Genomic DNA, 19228 nt, shown 5'->3' with positions numbered 1-19228 from the left:
CTGCACTGTGTCTCAATTAAAAATAAATGAGTATATATATAAAGTGCAAATATAAGAAATTTGTATGTTTTGACTTCATATTTGTCACACTTGGGTGTAAATATGTAGGGCATTTACACTATTGAAGCAATGTATTAGTGTAAAACATCAAAACAGTTCTTTTTATGGGCATTTACACGCACTGGTAAACGATAACATGAGTGAAAATTGCATCAGTCCATGGTATAGTAAATAGAATTCTGCTCTACTTCTGTACTCAGGCACACATATCCAGGAGCAAGACTATAGTAACAGGCGAAAAAGGGTCATCAATCCAATCACGTAGTGCACTTTTGAGAACAAGTAGGAATTGACATTCGAGTGCACTGTCCAAAAAATAACAAGTCATGGCCTGGAGAAAGCCCTGGCTCAGATTATAGACAATGCCACAATGATGTTCAGCGTTATACCATGTGTGTGTACAGCAGAGGCGGCTGGTGACATTTGAAAGTGGTGAGCGGTAAACTGATTTGCATACCGCACCGCAGCGAGCGAGCACAGCTTGCGAGCCTGAACCCCATAAGGGGGTTTCTCCCCTCGAGAAAATTTTGAAAAAAGAGAACAAAAATCATGCATTTTCATGCAAATTTGAGAAAGCAGGAAGGTTAATAAAGCAATTGTGAAAGTGCAGTTATTACATTAATAGATGCAAAACATAGGTAGCTGCTTATTCAGTATAAACACAGAGCTTCATACATTCAGTCCTATTACGCTGCTGAATTCAGACTATAAGACTTTCATGAAAAAATATCAGCTTTAAGAGTAGAAAAAGTTGCACAGCATTTGGAAACAGCCTTCACAAAGCATTGGGAACCACGCATTACCTTTACCACGTTTCCATTAGAAAGCATGTGACATTATCACGCATGTCTTTCCACATAGTTTATAGTGTTTAGGTAAAACAATATGTACTTAATATGCCATTTGATCAGTAAAATCTGTTTAGTCCCCAAATAGAACAAACACTGAAAAAAATTTAAAAACAGAGATAACAATGCATTTCAGAGTACCTCACTCAGTATTTTTTTATTTAACAAACAAGTAGCAGCATTCACTTTTTGTAAACTAAATCAGCACGTCTCTCTTACAGTGTTGCGAACTTGTCAATAACTTTCATGTTGAAGTCCGGTATTATTTGGACAAGCTTGCTCTCTACAGAGAGCATCGCCAAAGCATTGAGTCTTTCCTCTAGCATGGTGTTCCTGAAGAATGTCTTAATGCGCTTTAAGGCTGAAAAACATCGTTCAGCTTTGGCTGTTGTCATTGGAGTGGTAATGACAATTTTTAGTAAAGTCGCTGTCTCTGTAAGTGACTTTTCCATATTCAGTTTATGTATTAAAGTCAGCAAAGTCAAGGCACTTGTGGCCTTCCGGTACACAGGCATTGCGTAGAGTACAGTAAACTCAGTTCTCAGCTGCTCTTTTCTGAGCATAGGATATGCTTGCACAGCCTCATTCAGAGCACTCTCCGTGAAGGATTCATCATATTTTACAAACTCTTGACTTTGCAATAATGTGGCACTTACCAAATGTTTAGTGAATGAAAAACGTTCTTGTGCCTGCACAATTACAATGTCACATATCTCCTTTGCAATTCGAACCAGAGAGGTGATGTTTTGCCTGCGGTTTGCAAAAGTAGAATGCTCCGGCAGTTTGCTCTCTAAATTGTCAACCCCATCTCTCACTTTACTTATGCCTTGTAGAAATGTAGTGGTAGATTGTTTCTCAAAGACAGTATCTACGTCTGTTGCTTGTAACCGATTGTATAACACGTCAACATCATGCATTATTTCATGAAATAAAAACAGTAAGAACTGAAACTCTCTGTCTTGTAGTGTTCTAATAAAGCCATGGGCTTCATTCTGACTTGTGTGATCAAACTCATCATTGGCTTCTATGGCGACAAAACATTTCTCAAGGCCCTCCTTATTTTCAAAGATTAGGTTGACTGTACGAATGTTAAAGTTCCAACGAGTTGAGGATCCCCTTGGAACGCTTTTGTCCACAGTCTTATGAAGGGCTTCTGTTCTTTTGGGGGAACGTGATAAGAATGCTGCTATGCCTCCTACATCCTGAAAGAAAATTTGATACTGCATGTTGCATAATAAGATTGAGTTGGTGGGCGTAACAGTGCACAAAATGAGCATTATGGTACACATCTCAAATTCGTTTCTGTACTCCACTAAGGCTTCCAGTCATTACGGACGCGCCATCATAGCTTTGTGTGATAAGTTTTTGTTTTTGAGGCAGGTCCGGAAAAATTAAGTTCAGTTGACACAGTATAGCTTCAGTAATGGTTGCTGCACCAGAGTCTCTTAAATATGTGAAAGCATAGAACCTCTCCACAACGTTTCTGTCACTGTCAAGGTACTGAAACACTAACACGGACTGTGTTTTAGTGGCCACATCAGTGGTGTCATCAGCCTGAAGAGACACAAAGTCTGTGTTTTGCAACTCTTGCACAATATGGCTTCTTATAATTTCGAGCATACACTCAAGGAGTTCATTTTGCATTGTTTTAGAGGTGCCCTTAAAGACTGTAGCACTTGCTAAATGTGTTTCCAAATCCTTGTCTATGCTTGCTATTAAATCCACTAGGCCTCAGAAGATCCCAGGTTTTTAGGAACTTTCTGATTCGTCATGGCCTCGGAATGCCAGTTCGAAAGCACCACAGAAACGAATGCAATCAATGATCTTGGATAGAATTTGTCTGTTCTTATCAATGGCTTCATTGTGTTTTTGTATGGTTTTGCGATATGCATCATTTATCTGCTGTTCAATTGGTGCATCTTCCCCAAACATTCCTAGTCTCGTCAGGTTTTCCATATGATTTCTTGTGTATGCATGCTTCTTTATTTTTTCCGATAAATGCTTCAAGTCTGTGATTCCTTGACGTGTCCAAAAGTCGTTGGAACTTCGTACAGTCAACCTAATCTTTGAAAATAGGGAGGGCCTTGAGAAATGTTTTGTCGCCATAGAAGCCAATGATGAGCTTGATCACCCAAGTCAGAATGAAGCCCATGGCAAGACAGAGAGTTTCAGTTCTTACTTTTTTTATTTCATGAAATAATGCGTGATGTCGATGTGTTATACAATTGTTTACAAGGAACAGACGTAGATACTGTCTTTGTGAAACAATCTACCACTACATTTGTACAAAGCAAAAGGAAAGTGAGAGATGGCTTTGACAATATAGAGGGCAAACTGCCAGAGCATTCTACTTTTGCAAACCGCAGGCAAAACATCACCTCTCTGGTTCGAATTGCAAAGGAGATATGTGACATTGTAATTGTGCAGGCACAAGAACGTTTTTAATTCACTAAACATTTGGTGAGTGCCACATTATTGCAAAGTCAAGAGTTTGTAAAATATGATGAATCCTTCCCGGAGCGTGCTCCGAATGAGGCTGTGCAAGCATATCCTATGCTCAAAAAAGAGCAGCTGAGAACTGAGTTGACTGTACTGTACGCAATGCCTGTGTACCGGGAGGCTACAAGTGCCTTGACTTTGCTGACTTTAATACATAAACTGAATATGGAAAAGTCACTTACAGAGACAGTGACTTTACTAAAAATTGTCATTATCGCTCCAATGACAACAGCCGAAGCTGAACAATGTTTTTCAGCTTTAAGGCGCATTTAGACATTCCTCAGGAACACCATGCTAGAGGAAAGACTCAATGCTTTGGCGATGCTCTCTGTAGAGAGCAAGCTAGTCCAAAAAATACCGGACTTCAATATGAAAGTTATTGACAAGTTGGCTACACTGAAAGAGAGATGTGCTGATTTAGTTTACAAAAAATGAATGCTGCTACTTGTTTGTTAAATAAAAAAAATACTGAGTGAGGTACTCTGAAGTGCATTGTTATCTCTGTTTTTAAAAGTTTTCTAGTGTTTGTTCTTTTTGGGGACTAAACAGATTTTACTGATCAAATGGCATATTAAGTACATTTTGTTTCACCTAAACACTATAAACAATGTGGTAAAAGTAATGTGTGGTTCCCAATGCTTTGTGAAGGCTGTTTCCCAACTGCTGTGCAACTTCTTCTACTCTTAGAGCTGAGATTTTCATGAAAGTCTTATAGTCTGAATTCAGCAGCGTAATAGGATTGAATGTATGAAGCTCTGTGGTTATACTGAATAAGCAGCTACCTATGTTATGGCATCTATTAATGTAATAACTGCACTTTCACAATTGCTTTATTAACCCTCCTGCTTTCTCAAATTTGCTTGAAAATGCACGATTTTCCTTCTCTTTTTTTCAAAATGTTCTCGTGGGGAGAACCCCCCCCCGAACCCCCCATATGGGGTTCGGGCTCGCTCGGTGAGCTCGCTCGCTACGGTGCGGTATGCAAATCAGTTTTACGCCTCACCACTTTCAAATGTCATCAGCCGGCCCTGTAACACAGGCAGGCACAGCAGTCGTGACGGCGAGGAGTCAAAATCTGACTGCTGCCTGCGCACAAGGCGAGTCCCAGGCTACAGAGTAGAACCGACATCACAGCACTGCGCGCGTCCGAAATGGCCAATCACTGCATGGCTTCACATGAAGTCACACAGTTATTGGCCATTATGCAATGCGGCTGAGGAAGTGTGCCACCACCCATGCGCGGCATCCAAGAATGGATTGCCTGCCCTGCTGCTCGGTGGACCAGCCAATCCTGGCGCTGCATGCAGCGCCAGCATAGGCTAGGGGGGCACACTGACTACTCGCCCAGGCCCCTTGGTAACGCCGGGGGCTGCGGCTCGGTTAAACCAGCGCCCCCTGGTCGCTCTAAGGGGAAGTTTATTATGCGCATGCTCGGCCTAGTTTCAGCCCCAAGCTTCACTTGCGCACTACAGGTACTATCTGCTGCAGCTGAGTCTGTGGACTGTCGCTCAAGCTGCAGCAGGCCAGCCCCCTGCCCTGCGCGCAGCGCACTCCGGATAAGTCGGGTGCTGCCCGGATTGCGGTGGGCAGGTAACGCCGCTTATAAATTCATCATGATTGCATTCATGCTATAATATTCTCAGTGTCCTTGCAGCCGTGACGGTGGGTCCATGTGGCTAGTGGGGCTACGCCCCTACGCCCCAATGTACGCACCGTGGCTGGTGTACAGTGATGTAGATTACATGCTGTGCACTCTTCTGCTATACGTGTATATGCACTTGGAGGCATTACACAATCTGTAAATCCATAAAGTACGCCCGCCATCCTAATGGGGGCCTATGTCTCATGCTGGAGAATGTCTAAGCACCAGCCTAAAGAGTGATGTTGAAAGCCAGACCCATCACTGGGTTATGTGAGACTTGTGCTAAGCTGATGAATGGCTGTGAGTCCAAGAATGAAAATTAGTGCCCCAGGGTGTCTATCAAAAAGTCAACTGAAATCTTATTGATAGTGTTTGGAGTGAATCTGATGACACTGTCACCCAGAAATGCGATGTAAAGTGTGATGCTGGCGAAACTGTCAAATGTGTATTAGTGCTGGTGAGTAAGTCCCAACACATTGGAAAAGTGGAGCACTGTTGTCGGGGCAAGCGGGTACAACACTAGCGCGTCTCTGCACATGACAGAAAGTGGTGCATTGTTTCCAGAGCAAGTCTGAGTGCTTGTGCCTTGGTGAGAGCATGCGGGTCACAGCATTTGAGGCGCATCAGGTGAGGCAGAATGCCGTAGCAGACTTTATGATTCTCTTCATCGCTTAGCAAGTGAGCGTGCAGTCAATGACGCAGTAAAGGAAGTGAAGAGTCTGCTGGCGAATCAATTTAATTCAATTTCATTATGATTTGCAGCTCCTAGGAGTTCCACATAAGGAATAAACAGATAAAAAGGCTCTCTTTTAACAAATCATCCAGAGCTAAAATAAAAATTACAGTACATGTAAAACCATAAATGTATCGATTTTGTTGAGCAATACATGTTGCCATAAGCTTACTAAAACGAAGAGTGCAAGTATGCAGATATGAGACCGATTTCACCATTGTAACTTGATTACTGATAAAACAATTTGGGTCAAGCTTTATCGTTAAATATTCCAAAAAGTCTAACTTCATTAAACAGCATCTTAGAATTCTATATATACAATGTGCAGAGACCCAACAGTTACAGTTTTCATCATACATTCTAAAGTCATAAATGTGAACATAATAGTAAAACGTGCAAATGCGAGACATCCTGTAACAATTGTTTTTTTTAAAAAAATAAGGGAAAAAAAGGGAATCTTGCTCAGATGGACATCAAGGAAAAATATAAGCAGTAGCCTCAAAAGTGCAAAATACATTCATTATGTAGTGCAGTCTACGTAGCAGCATACATGTTATCAAAGTGCAAGTGCATTATGTACTGTACTAATTCCATTAATCTTTTGATCTTTTAGGGGGCCAACTAACTTAATAAGATGTAATTCTAAGTGTCATTAGTTTCTATAACATAATCAAATATAAAATATGAGGACCCTACAATTCTAAATATAATATGATATGTAATGATTATTGTCCACATACAACCTTCTTCAACATACCACAGCCTACTTCTTCACATTTATTCTTATCTAAAAAATATTTAAAAATTGTTTAAAAAATATGTAAATTTTAAAACACACATGTTCAGAAAGGGGGGGCAAAAGATAATGTTGTGTCTCCTCGGCTGTGGTGATGTTATATTTTAAATACAATGGACTCAACAAACAACCTTGTAATGGTTGTAATAGGGGGCAGAGAAATAAAACATGATTTAAATCCTGTACCCAGCTTCCACATAGGTGACAAAGTGTGTCCTTCCTGGCTAATCCTTCCCACACCCCTCTCACAATTCGTAGGAGCAGCAGATTCATCCTTAACAACAGGTTAGTTCTGCGCACTCTGTGAGGGAGATTCCATACAACATATGGTTGAGGCTGTTTATAAATACTACTCCCAGCTATTGTATCATTGCCGTATTGACCTAAGTATAAAGTGGTATCTCTTTTCCGACAGACTTCATAAATGGTCTTTTTAATTAGTATTTTCAATGCTTGTTTTGATGATGAGCCTACACTGCTAAGCCCAATGCCAAATAATTCTGCTGCTCTCACATAATTCCTAAAAACAACGCTTTTCCCCTTCAGGCTTACAAATATTTCCTGCCTTAGTGCTACCTGTAAAGGGTTTTCATCGCTGTTCAATAAGACATTACAACAGAACTGTTATCCTAAGCACTCTGTTTCTGTGAAGTTTATCCGTTTTTATAATTCTAAAGGTTGGTGCCTCAGTCGTCGCACGTAGTCAATGAACGTGCCTAGTAAACAAGTGAATGTGGAGGTTAGAGAACTAGCCTCAAGACTTGGCGCCAAATTTACAACGAAAACAAAGTTTTCTTATTAATTTACTTCAGTTTATTTGATTGATTTATGTTCATTTGGAAACGAATTTTCTGGTGAGATAATCCATGATGTTTTTAACAGACATAATATCCATCTTATGTCATGCATACAATCAATGTATAATCCATTTTTCAATACACCCAATGCATTTCGGGTCAAACCAACAAACGTGACCCTTCGTCAGGGGTCTGTAAAGGAAAGTCAGACAGGACCAGATTAGTCACTCTCTATAGTGTAAAACAACACAATACTCTCTACTTGTCTACATCACATTACTATGTCTAATATCGACTTTAAGCGTGATCGGTGGATTGTATTACAGTCTACTCGATAACTCATGGTAATCAGGACTGGATAAGCATATAAACAAAATAGTCAATCACATTAAACTGCTAAACTTGATCTCCATGGCATATTTCATCGTTACACTAAGTTCCAAGACTTACGTGAGTTGGGACGCGAAGCGCGTCTCCGAAGGATTCTGAATGAAATTGACCGCGAAGGATCAACAGTCCTAATAGGCTGAAAACTCGGTCACGTGCCCGCGACCGCATCCAATCGTGATGCGGCAAGCAGGACACGTGAAATGAGTAGAACAGCTTCAATCAATCAAATAAACTGAAGTAAATTAATAAGAAAACGTTGTTTTCGTTGTAAATTTGGCGCCAAGTCTTGAGGCTAGTTCTCTAACCTCCACATTCACTTGTTTACTAGGCACGTTCATTGACTACGTGCGACGACTGAGGCACCAACCTTTAGAATTATAAAAACGGATAAACTTCACAGAAACAGAGTGCTTAGGATAACAGTTCTGTTGTTACTACTTTAGTCATACCCTATCCTTCAAGCACCAACCCTCAAAATGCAATTGGATGATATAGCACTCACAACCACCAACAGAGCCGAAACTTTAGTATACTCAACAGAGGCAGCCAAAGATATCTATGGGCTCATACAGGAGACCAGACACATCACTCCTCAGAAAACGACTGCAGCTCAAATTCTCAGACAGTTTGAATACATGAGCAAGAAAGAAATAAATCAAAGGTTACACGCGACCACGTTGATACACTATCACAAAAATCAGAGAATACCGAGGGGGCTCAGGATAGCGCTTAAGCCCATGCTTTGCAACAACAACAAAAGATTCCTAGAAAAATGGTATCAAATATTGAATAAATGTTCTCTTGATCTGATCTTGTTAATAGTTGAAGAACTTTCTAAGGCATTAACTGAACTCGAAGAAGAAATCAAAACTTTAAAAGATGAACTCAACAAAATTCCTGATCTGGATAAAACATTGGAAGATGTTAATCAAAAACTTGATCGTTACGCCAAAGAGGTGAATGAAAGGAAAATCAGAAAGTATCGTCGTGATACTTTAGACTACAAATTAGAAGAGGTGTATACATGGGCGGAGATTTATCATCAACGTAAATGGCAAACACAACCTCAAAAGAAACAATCAACAACGACATCATCACAGGAAAGTGTGGTATCGGACGCAGACATCGCACAAACTAGACCACCCATCGCTAAAACCAGCCAACAAACCGTGACACCTTCTACTAGTCAACCAAGCAACCAACAGACGTCTTTTTTAGACATAAGCCCAGCAGCAAACGAACCGCCGTCAACCCAACAACAAGAAGGGCAAAAAAGAAAAGAAACAGAGGAAGAAGTGGCAAAGAGGACACGGAGTCAAGTGCAGAAAATAACTTAGTAATTAACATTTCCTCCAAACCATTGACGCATATGCAGATGAAAGTATTGAACAAAGGCACCACATTTGTTCCCACGTATAGGTCCAACACGGGTGAAACTGAAATAGCATTGTTCAAATTTTTCAGAAATCTCAAACTAAGACATCATTTCAAAGACATCAACCCTCAGGTTGTGATTCCCACCTGGGATCAGCAATTTAAACCGCCCAGTACATTCTGTGCACCTACCACCCATAAAACTCTAGAAGCGTTCGAGAGATCCGTGATGTCAGACATTCAAAAAATTTCATTCAGCAAACCAAAAAAACACAATTTGAACACCAAAGAATGGAACACTTTGAAAAACTTGTGTAACGATAAAGGATTAACCTTCCAAAGAGCAGATAAAGGCGGAGCACTTATAGTGATGGACACAGAATTTTGCAACGAGAGTGTTAATCACCATATTCAAAACCGAGACATTTATTTACCATTATCTTCAGATCCAACACAAGAATATCAAGATGTGTTATATCAGATCGTTGATCATGCACTCACCATGAAATGGATCAGCCAAAAAACCCATGCTTTTTTCCATCTCAAGTACCCAAGAAGACCGCAACTATACATGTTGCCCAAGATCCACAAGGACCCTGTTAGACCACCTTTCAGACCCATAGTCTCGGCCTGTGGATCAATCTCGGAACCAGTAGGTAAATTCGTGGACGAATTTCTACAACCTCTTGTTCAAAAAAGTACCACGTACATTAAGGATACGACAGACTTTTTAACCATTCTGAACGAAGTGGAACTAAAAGAGGGTGAGATTTACTGGCTATGTACCATCGATGTGGTTTCGTTATACACGTCGATTCCTCACAAAGAAGGCATTGAATCAATAGAGTGGAGTCTGCTACACAGTGAACTTGATGACTATCAGAGAATTTTCCTACTGGAGCTGATGCAGTTTGCGCTGTATCACAGCTACTTTGAATGGAAAGGACAGTTCTATAACCAATCGAATGGTACATCTATGGGCTTTGGGGGGGCCCCCTCATATGCCAATATATTCATGCAAAAATTCGAGAAAGACTACATTCTAGAAAATCCAGCATGGATTGAAGGTTTAGTGACATTCAAACGTTTCATTGATGATATTTTTTTAATATGGAGCGGATCTAGAGAGAACTTGGAAAATAACATTAAGTATCTGAACAGTCACAATGAAAGGATCAAGTTCACCCACACCATCTCAAACGAAAGTATATCTTTCTTGGATGTACACATTACACTCAATCAGAATGAGATCACAACTAGAGTGTTTCGGAAATCCACTGATAGAAACGCCTGCCTATCTTTTCAGAGTTTCCACCCTGAAGCCTTAAAAAAACATCTACCATTGTCACAATACATAAGACTCAAAAGAATCACATCAGTTGAAGAAGAAGTTCCAAACGCGATCAAAGATCAAACGTTCAAGTACAAACAAAGAGGGTACCCAGATGATGTCCTCAAACAAGCCATAATGAAAGTAGACAAACTCAAAAGAACTGACTTGTTGACACCTAAAACCAAACAAATTGAACTAAAAACGGTGTGTGTTTTAAAATACTCTTCGGATTCTGAGAAAATCAAAAAGACCATCAGAAAACATTGGCATCTGATCCAAACAGAACCAGATTTGAAGGGATTATATAGTGAACACATCACTTTTGCTTACCAAAGATCAAAAAACCTGAAGGAACTTTTGAATACTCCGCCAAAGGAGATTAAAACGTGGAAAGGAATGTCCAAGTGTTTTAACTGCACCCATTGCAACAACGTCATGTGTGGAAAAACGCTAATGCATCCTACCAAAGGCTTTCCAATAGAATTACAACATTCAAGCACGTGTGACACTGCCAATTGTGTGTACCTTATAAAATGCCCCTGCGGCAAAATATACATAGGTCAAACTGAGCGCAAGGTCAAGATCCGCATTACGGAACATAAGAGTAACATCAGACTCAACAACCTCAAATCAGCTGTGGCAATACACTGGAAAGAGATGAATCACCAAATCTCTCAATTAAAATTCACGGTGATCGAGGTAATTCAACAGCGCCCCGACATGGATCCAATAAAACAAAGATTGAGAGCGGAATACTATTGGATAAAAAGACTGAACTCCTCACACCCATTGGGGTTGAATGACAGGATCGAACATTCTTGGGTTCTATAAATGGACTGATTTTTATGCATTGTCTTTTGCAACATACTGTGCCCCGTATTCAAGTGGTAATGTATATTTTCAATGGTGATTTTATTACTTTCATTTTATGTTCAGTTCCACTCAGCAACGTAATCTTTTGCTCTTTATTCTATTGGTATTTCATTTAAATCATACTGCAGTTATTTCGAGTGTAATTGTAAACATAGAACATCACGTAGCTACGTTTCCGCGATTCGCTTTGTTTTGAAGCTGTTCTACTCATTTCACGTGTCCTGCTTGCCGCATCACGATTGGATGCGGTCGCGGGCACGTGACCGAGTTTTCAGCCTATTAGGACTTTTGATCCTTCGCGGTCAATTTCATTCAGAATCCTTCGGAGACGCGCTTCGCGTCCCAACTCACGTAAGTCTTGGAACTTAGTGTAACGATGAAATATGCCATGGAGATCAAGTTTAGCAGTTTAATGTGATTGACTATTTTGTTTATATGCTTATCCAGTCCTGATTACCATGAGTTATCGAGTAGACTGTAATACAATCCACGGATCACGCTTAAAGTCGATATTAGACATAGTAATGTGATGTAGACAAGTAGAGAGTATTGTGTTGTTTTACACTATAGAGAGTGACTAATCTGGTCCTGTCTGACTTTCCTTTACAGACCCCTGACGAAGGGTCACGTTTGTTGGTTTGACCCGAAATGCATTGGGTGTATTGAAAAATGGATTATACATTGATTGTATGCATGACATAAGATGGATATTATGTCTGTTAAAAACATCATGGATTATCTCACCAGAAAATTCGTTTCCAAATGAACATAAATCAATCAAATAAACTGAAGTAAATTAATAAGAAAACGTTGTTTTCGTTGTAAATTTGGCGCCAAGTCTTGAGGCTAGTTCTCTAACCTCCACATTCACTTATTCAATAAGACATTACTCCATCTCAAGCATGCAGTCGTGGCAAACACATAGGTCGAGAGTAGCCAAATTCAAGCCTGGTTGCCACTATGGGGGATGCTCTATTCAAATTATAGATGTGACGCTAAATAAGCCCCTCTGCCTTTTCCAAAAAGACCCACTGCTCGACCACTAGTTTGCCAGTGAATCTCAGTGCTGGCGGGATTTTAATATTGTATACTGATATAACCTGCTGAAAGTGTTTTTGCCTGCAACATTTATAAAATCTACCAATTGCGCGTGCCTGAGATATTGCCTTACTTCGGCATTGGTCAATATGATCATTGCTAGAACATTTGCTTGTAAAAATTCTTCCCAGGTACAGGTACATTTTCACTAAATCAAATTTACCTGCCCCAAGGAACCAGTGCATATTTGTCACAACTCTACAACGCTGATATCTAAAAATCATAATTTTACCTTTTGCTCTATTTATTTTTTAAATGTATCATCTGCGTAGCGTTGTTACTCATTAAGGCGCCTTTGAAGTCCTATTAGGGTTAAATCCATCAGAATAGCATCATCCACATAGAGCAGACAACTCAATTTCATTGTTTCTAATTTGGGAGAGTAACCTTTACACAGCCCCACCCTACTCTGCAGGTCATTAATGTAAAGAGAGAAAAGGAGAGGGGCTAACAGGCACCCCTGCTTCAAATCATTATGAGTCTCTACTTTATTCAACAGGCCCTGATTACCCCACATCAAAACTTGAGTCCAAGTTGAGGAGTGCAGTGCTATAATCAGTCCCAGCAAAAGCATAGGGATCCCCATTGCTGCCAGTTTCCTCCACAGCGTCCCCGGTCTACCCGGTCGTAAGCCGTGGAGCAATCTATTAAGGCAGTATACAGGGCAATTCCCTTACACATTGAGTATTTTTCAATTAGGGTTTGCAAGGTGGTAATATGATCTAATGTGTCGCTATGCTTATGGAACCCTGCTTGCTCTGCCAGGACTAAGTTATTACCGAAAGCCCAGTCCTGAAGATGGAGAAGGATGCTTTTAGTGAACAATTTTTCAGGTGCATTTTGCCTAAAGCTGGCAGGTGACATTCTGGGACCCTTTTTATTTAATGGAACCACAATACCTCCTCTCCAAGAATATGGGATAATCCCGTATGTATAACAATAGGAGAATACCGGGGAAAGGGATTGTGCCCATGAAGGGCTATTTTGTTTGATTACAGCTATTGGAAGATCATCAGAGCCCATCGCACCTGAATACCTTGCCCCTTTAATAAAGCTCTCAATTTCTGTACAGGAAGGTGGGCCGTAGTCACTCCCCACATGAGGCTCCTTGAAAACCTCTAACTTTGACCTTGTCATTATATTAGGAGCATATAGCTGTGAGATGTATTGAGTCCATTCTGCAACGGATATTAGAATGGCTTTTGCCTTAACTCTATTGTCACAATATTTAGCTATTAGAGCCTAATATTTGCGCAAGTCACTGGGCTATGCAACCTCTCTTAATTTAATCCAGTTTCAGTCCTCCACTTTTCTGCGTTCGGAACCCTTGATTCTCTTTCTTATCAAGATTTCAAGATTTCAAGATTTTTATTTTGGGTGATCAGTCTTTTTTAAAAACAAAAACCATTACATCAAATAACAGTTTTTAAATAATACTACTACATATATACACATAGAATAGCTTGCTTAATCATACAAAGATAATCAATAAGTTACTTTTATGCATCTACTATTTAACATTTCGTTTTTTAAACAAAGTTTAAAAAGAAAAAAAGAAAACAGCACTTTGACTCTTCTTAATTTTCTGGTTGGCTGTTAGTTTTTTTAGAGAATCTTTTTTGCTCTCTATATAGTTTCAATCGATTTCCTTTAAATACACGTTTAAAAGTTTCACCCCTCTGCATACTAATGGGATTGAGGTCCCGCCGAGACAGGTATAATTACCGCTTCTCTACATGAGCGTATATTCAAATTGTTCAGTAGTGATTTTAAAAGTGCTTTCCGTTCTTTTAGTAACATAGGGCATACACAAAAAATGTGTTGAATAGATTCGTCTTAATAACCGCATAGTCTGCAGTCTCGATTTTCCCTTTTATCCTTCCATGCTGGGATTAAGTCTTTTGTTTCCCACATGCCCTGACACAACCTCATAAATTGATGTTTTAAAGTACGTGAGAAACATGCTGATAAATATTCCTGAGGCTTCCTTTTCCCATTTGAATTAATAACTGTCCAGGCATGCCGTCGCTGCAGTAGGGTGTTCTCATCCTTTGAGTGAGACAAACATTTTATTGTGATGTTAATTAGTTTGTTGAATGCCTTTTTTCCTAGGCTAAGATTCCAAATATCTAGAGCGGAGAGGTCCGTTATCACCTGGTTTAAGTAACTACCCCAGGATCCTTGTGTTTTCTTTCCTTTTTGACTTTCTATTTCTTTCCAGCATAGGTGATCTATAGTTCCACTTGCAGAGGCACGCCACCTCCAGCACAGTTTTATAAAAGCTCCTTTGCTGCGAAATTTCTGCTTTAATAAGCCAAACTCTAGCCGCACCTGAGCAGGCAAGGCGCTTTGCTGGATATGGAAGACTTTTTGATATACTTTTGTTTGTATTTCGTTTAAAACCGTGATTTCACATCCTTTCATTATTTCAGTGCCATAGGTTACTGTTGGTATTAACTGTGCCTGCATAACTGTTAATAAGTTGCCATATGATGGACAGCTTAATTTCTTTTTTAATATATTGAAGCCATATATCAGATTTGAGATTTTGACTTTATTAAAATGAGCTGTGATTTGTGGGTTAATTTTCGTTCTACCATAAAAATGTGATATTTGTAAGAAGCAGCTATTTCAACTTTCTTCCCCTCTATATACCATGTATATTTCTTGTTTTTAGCCGTACGACCTTTGTTTTTGATAAATTCAGTTCTAGCCCTTGTACTGTTAAATATTTGGCTAAGGCATTCATTCATCTTTGTAGACCAATTTGTGTTTGACTTAGGAGTACTAAATCATCAGTGTACTGAAGGCACCTAATTTCCTCATTAACAATTGATGGTGGGTGACTTGATTTCCACAAGAGCATCTTCAAGATCAGATATGTACAGGTTAAAAAGGGTAGGAGCTAGCACGCACCCCTGTTTCAGGCCATTTTGGGTGTTTATTTTCTTTGTTACCCACCGGCCAACTCCTACCTTTACCCGGCTCCCTGTACGTGAATATAATTCTCTGATGGCCTTTAACAGATTTATGCGGATGCCCCAGCTGGCGAGTTTTTCCCAAAGAAGTTCACGGGGCACGCTGTTGAAGGCTTGCTTAAGGTCCACAAAACAGGCGAACAGGCAGGTGTTTTTAAATTTAGCTTTTTTGGCTAACAATGTTAATGCCGTTAGATTTGTTAGAGTTCCTGCTCCCACCCGAAACCCTATTTGAGATCACGGGATGCAGTTGTTTCCATCGGACCATTTTTTTAGTTTCAGAAAAGGGGGGTGGTGATGAACAGAGTGTCTGAATTCAGCAGACCACTCTTACCCAGTCCAAAGATCAGGGCTTGATCCATCACCGTTATTTATCTCACTGCACCATCCCAGCTCAGAACCTGGCTATATGCAAATCAGTCTGTCCCTGGCCCAGTGCATCATGGGAACAGGCCAGACTAAACTACCAAGCCAATTCTTCACCAGAAAGGAGACAAGCTACCGGGGACCGGTTTCTGGCATTTCAGCCGTCTTCGGCCCGGCTTGCTTGAATCCTGATGGTGCAGTGAGAAAGGGACTCATGTCTGAGTATAAGCGTGGAAGGGTATACTCAGATGTGAGTCCCTTGCTCATTGCACCATCAGGATTTAAGCAAGCCGGGCCGACGACGGCTGAAATGCCAGAAACCGGTCCCCGGAAGCTTGTTTCCTTCCCAGTGTAAGAATTGGCTTGGTAGTTTGGTTTGCCCTGTTCCCATCATGCACTGGGACAGGAACAGACTAATTTGCACATAGCCAGGTTCTGAGCTGGGATGGTGCAGTGAGCTAAAAAACGGTGTTGGATCTAGCCCTGATCTCTTGACTGGGTGAGAGTATTCTGCTTAATTCAAAAGCTCTGTCCATCACCACCCCTTGTTGTTAAATATTTTGTCCACCATAAGCGTGGAAGGGTATACTCAGATGTGAGTCCCTTGCTCATTGCACCATCAGGATTCAAGCAAGCCGGGCCGACGACGGCTGAAATGCCAGAAACCGGTCCCCGGAAGCTTTTTTCCTTCCCAGTGTAAGAATTGGCTTGGTAGTTTGGTTTGCCCTGTTCCCATCATGCACTGGGACAGGAACCGACTAATTTGCATATAGCCAGGTTCTGAGCTGGGATGGTGCAGTGATCTAAAAAACGGTGTTGGATCTAGCCCTGATCTAATTCAAAAACTCTGTCCATCACCACCCCTTGTTGTTAAACATTTTTTTTAGTTTGGTTAGTAGGCAACTTGCATATAGCTTTGCTTCGACATCAATTAAGGCAATTATTCTGTAGTTGATCGGCATTGTTGACTTTCCCCCTTGGAAAATTGGCTGTATAATACTTCCCCTCCAGGATTCAGGGATTCCATTTGTTTCAAACAATTCATTAAAGAGTGGGGAAAGATAATGGGCCCCATATAAAGCATCTCCCTTGAAGAGGGCATTTGAAATGCCACTTGGTCCTGGCGCACCCTCCAAATTTAGCTTTCTGATGATTTTTATTAGTTCGCTTACTTCTATTAATTTGTCGGAGCTTTCATGATTCGGGAGATTAGTTTGTTATTCGCATTTAGGCCCACAGGGAGACTTTGTGCTTTTTGTTCTATTTGCCTCCAACTGTCCTTTTTTGATGTTAGACTACCTGGGGTTGGTTTGAACTTTGATTCTTTATACATACTCTTTATGTGGTCTACCAATTCTACCACGTTTATCCCTGCGTTTTGATGTCTGTTTTTTCTGAGTGTCAGTAATTTTATCTGAGACCAGAAGTGTTTTCCATTCCGTTGTTTACTAGCCAAAAGGAGTTTATTCCATATTGCGACCTGATAACTTAATTTAACTGCTCTGCAGCTTTTCTTATACTGTTTTCTTAAGTTTTTAAGCACGCCTCTGTCAGGTCTACCCCCTGATTTTAATTGGTTTGAGATTGATCTTATTCTGCGTACTATTAGGCTTTTTTGCTTGCGAAGTTCATAATTGAACCAGGGTTGGTGGCTGCTTGTCCGCGTGAGCTTCTTTTGGTGCCTGGCTGAATGTTCACTTTTGTTGTCTGAAAAGAGTTCCATTAAGGATCCTGTTAGGATCATCCCAGGCTCTTACTCTTTCACCTTCCCTACTTTGTGGTGGATCTGGGCCTGCGGCTTACACTGAAATTTCTTCACTTGTACCCGCTTGGCAGTATACTTCTGCCATCACCTTTTCGATCCCTATTCCACGCCATTTCAGTCTTTTTAAATTGTAGGCATGTGGCGTGGAAAAAAGATTTCATCCTAGCTGTAAAGTGCTCTAATTGCAACAATTGTGGCATGTGGTCGCTCTCTATGCGTGGAACAATTAGGAATGTTCGTGCTTGGCATGCTACAGATTCACTCACTAAGGTATGATCGATTGTTGAGCTTTTGGACCCACTTAAATAGGTTATTGCCGCCGGTGAATCATCTTTTGTATTTCCGTTGAGGTGAATCAGTCCCAATGATTCAAGTCGTCGTCTGAAGTTATTTCCCTTTTTATTCATAATCCCTGGGGAAATACATAAGTTAATATTAAAGTCACCGGAAATGATGAACTGTACCTGGCAATACAGCCTCTGTAATGATTTTATTATTCCTAACAGCGTATTCATATGCTCATCTGTTGTCTCCTCACTCGGGTGGATGTAAACATTAAGTAGTATTAATGTTGTTACAGTCCCATTACTTTTATGCTGTTCCAATTTGGATACAAGGACCCAATTCGTCCCTATAGTTAATTTTTCTAGAGTCCAATCCAGTTTGGTCGAGAAATAGGAGGATAGGCCGCCCTTTGGGTGATCAAATTTTGCAGATTTTGTTGGTGGCTCATGGTGGCCGGCAAAGCCTGTAATATTGTTCTGTGTTATGCTCCATGCTAAGATGATATCGTGTTCTTGCAGGAATTCCACTGCACCTGGGTATCCTATAAGGTTTTCTAGGCCGTGGGTGTTCCAAGAGCAAGTGTTAATCAGTTTTTGAGTTTCTTGCGATACTTGGTTCGTCAGGATTGCGAGTTAAGATGACGTTTTTGAGGCCCCATCCTGTTGTCTTTAGTCCCTTGTTTAATTGTATTAAATTCTTCTGTACTCCTACCAAGTAGGGCTGATGCCCGAGGCCTGGTGATTATTAGGTTTTCAAAGAATTTGAAGTTTGTTTCTGCTCCCATGGCTTCTCTCAATAGAGACCCTCGTTTTTCTTTTTGGGGAGAAGCGGACCTGGGTAGCATGGGGCCTCTATCCTTTGTAGTTCAATGCCCCAAGCCTTAAACTTTTGCTGTTGAGTCATTATGTGCTCTGCAATTTCCAGTGGGGACCAAGTTGTTACTGTTACCTCTCTCTTATCCGTGAATGGGTGTGGTTTAAATTCGATCGATAGTAAGTTGGAAGAATTAATATAGGATATTTCCCGTACTTCCTTTACCGATTTTATAATTGTACCTCTCTTTAAGGTGTCAAAGTTACCTCTTGAGATATAGTTTGGAAGTAACACTATTTTGTTTAATTAATTTTCCCTTGGTATATTTGAACTTTTCAGCTGCAGCAGTGATGTGTCCTCTCCCTCCGAACTGCGAGGACTTCTTATTCTAACAACTTCTTTGGTAATTACTCTGAGCCCTGATCTCCTTTGATCCTCTCCCTCTGACTTAGAATTCCCTTCCTTTCTGATGTTAGCGGATTCCGAACAATTATTGGTCATAGAGTTTTGGCTGTTTGGGGATGTCTCTTGTTCGGCTACTGCTGACAATGATCCGTTTTCAGAAACATTTGTCGCGG

The 19228-nt window shown here is 40.5% G+C and overlaps 1 protein-coding gene across 3 annotated transcripts in view; it reads left to right on the top strand.

Annotated features, from left to right (window-relative positions):
- Positions 1 to 19228, top strand: part of PIK3AP1 (phosphoinositide-3-kinase adaptor protein 1) — a 1689354-nt gene that overhangs the window by 1306715 nt on the left and 363411 nt on the right. The gene's annotated exons all lie outside the window — the stretch shown is intronic.

Source organism: Lissotriton vulgaris, chromosome 5 (genome assembly GCF_964263255.1).
Source record: "Lissotriton vulgaris chromosome 5, aLisVul1.2, whole genome shotgun sequence".
NCBI classification, from domain to species: domain Eukaryota; kingdom Metazoa; phylum Chordata; class Amphibia; order Caudata; family Salamandridae; genus Lissotriton; species Lissotriton vulgaris.
The sequence above is the reverse complement of the archived record's forward strand: the minus strand, read 5'-3'. Positions and strand labels throughout refer to the sequence as shown.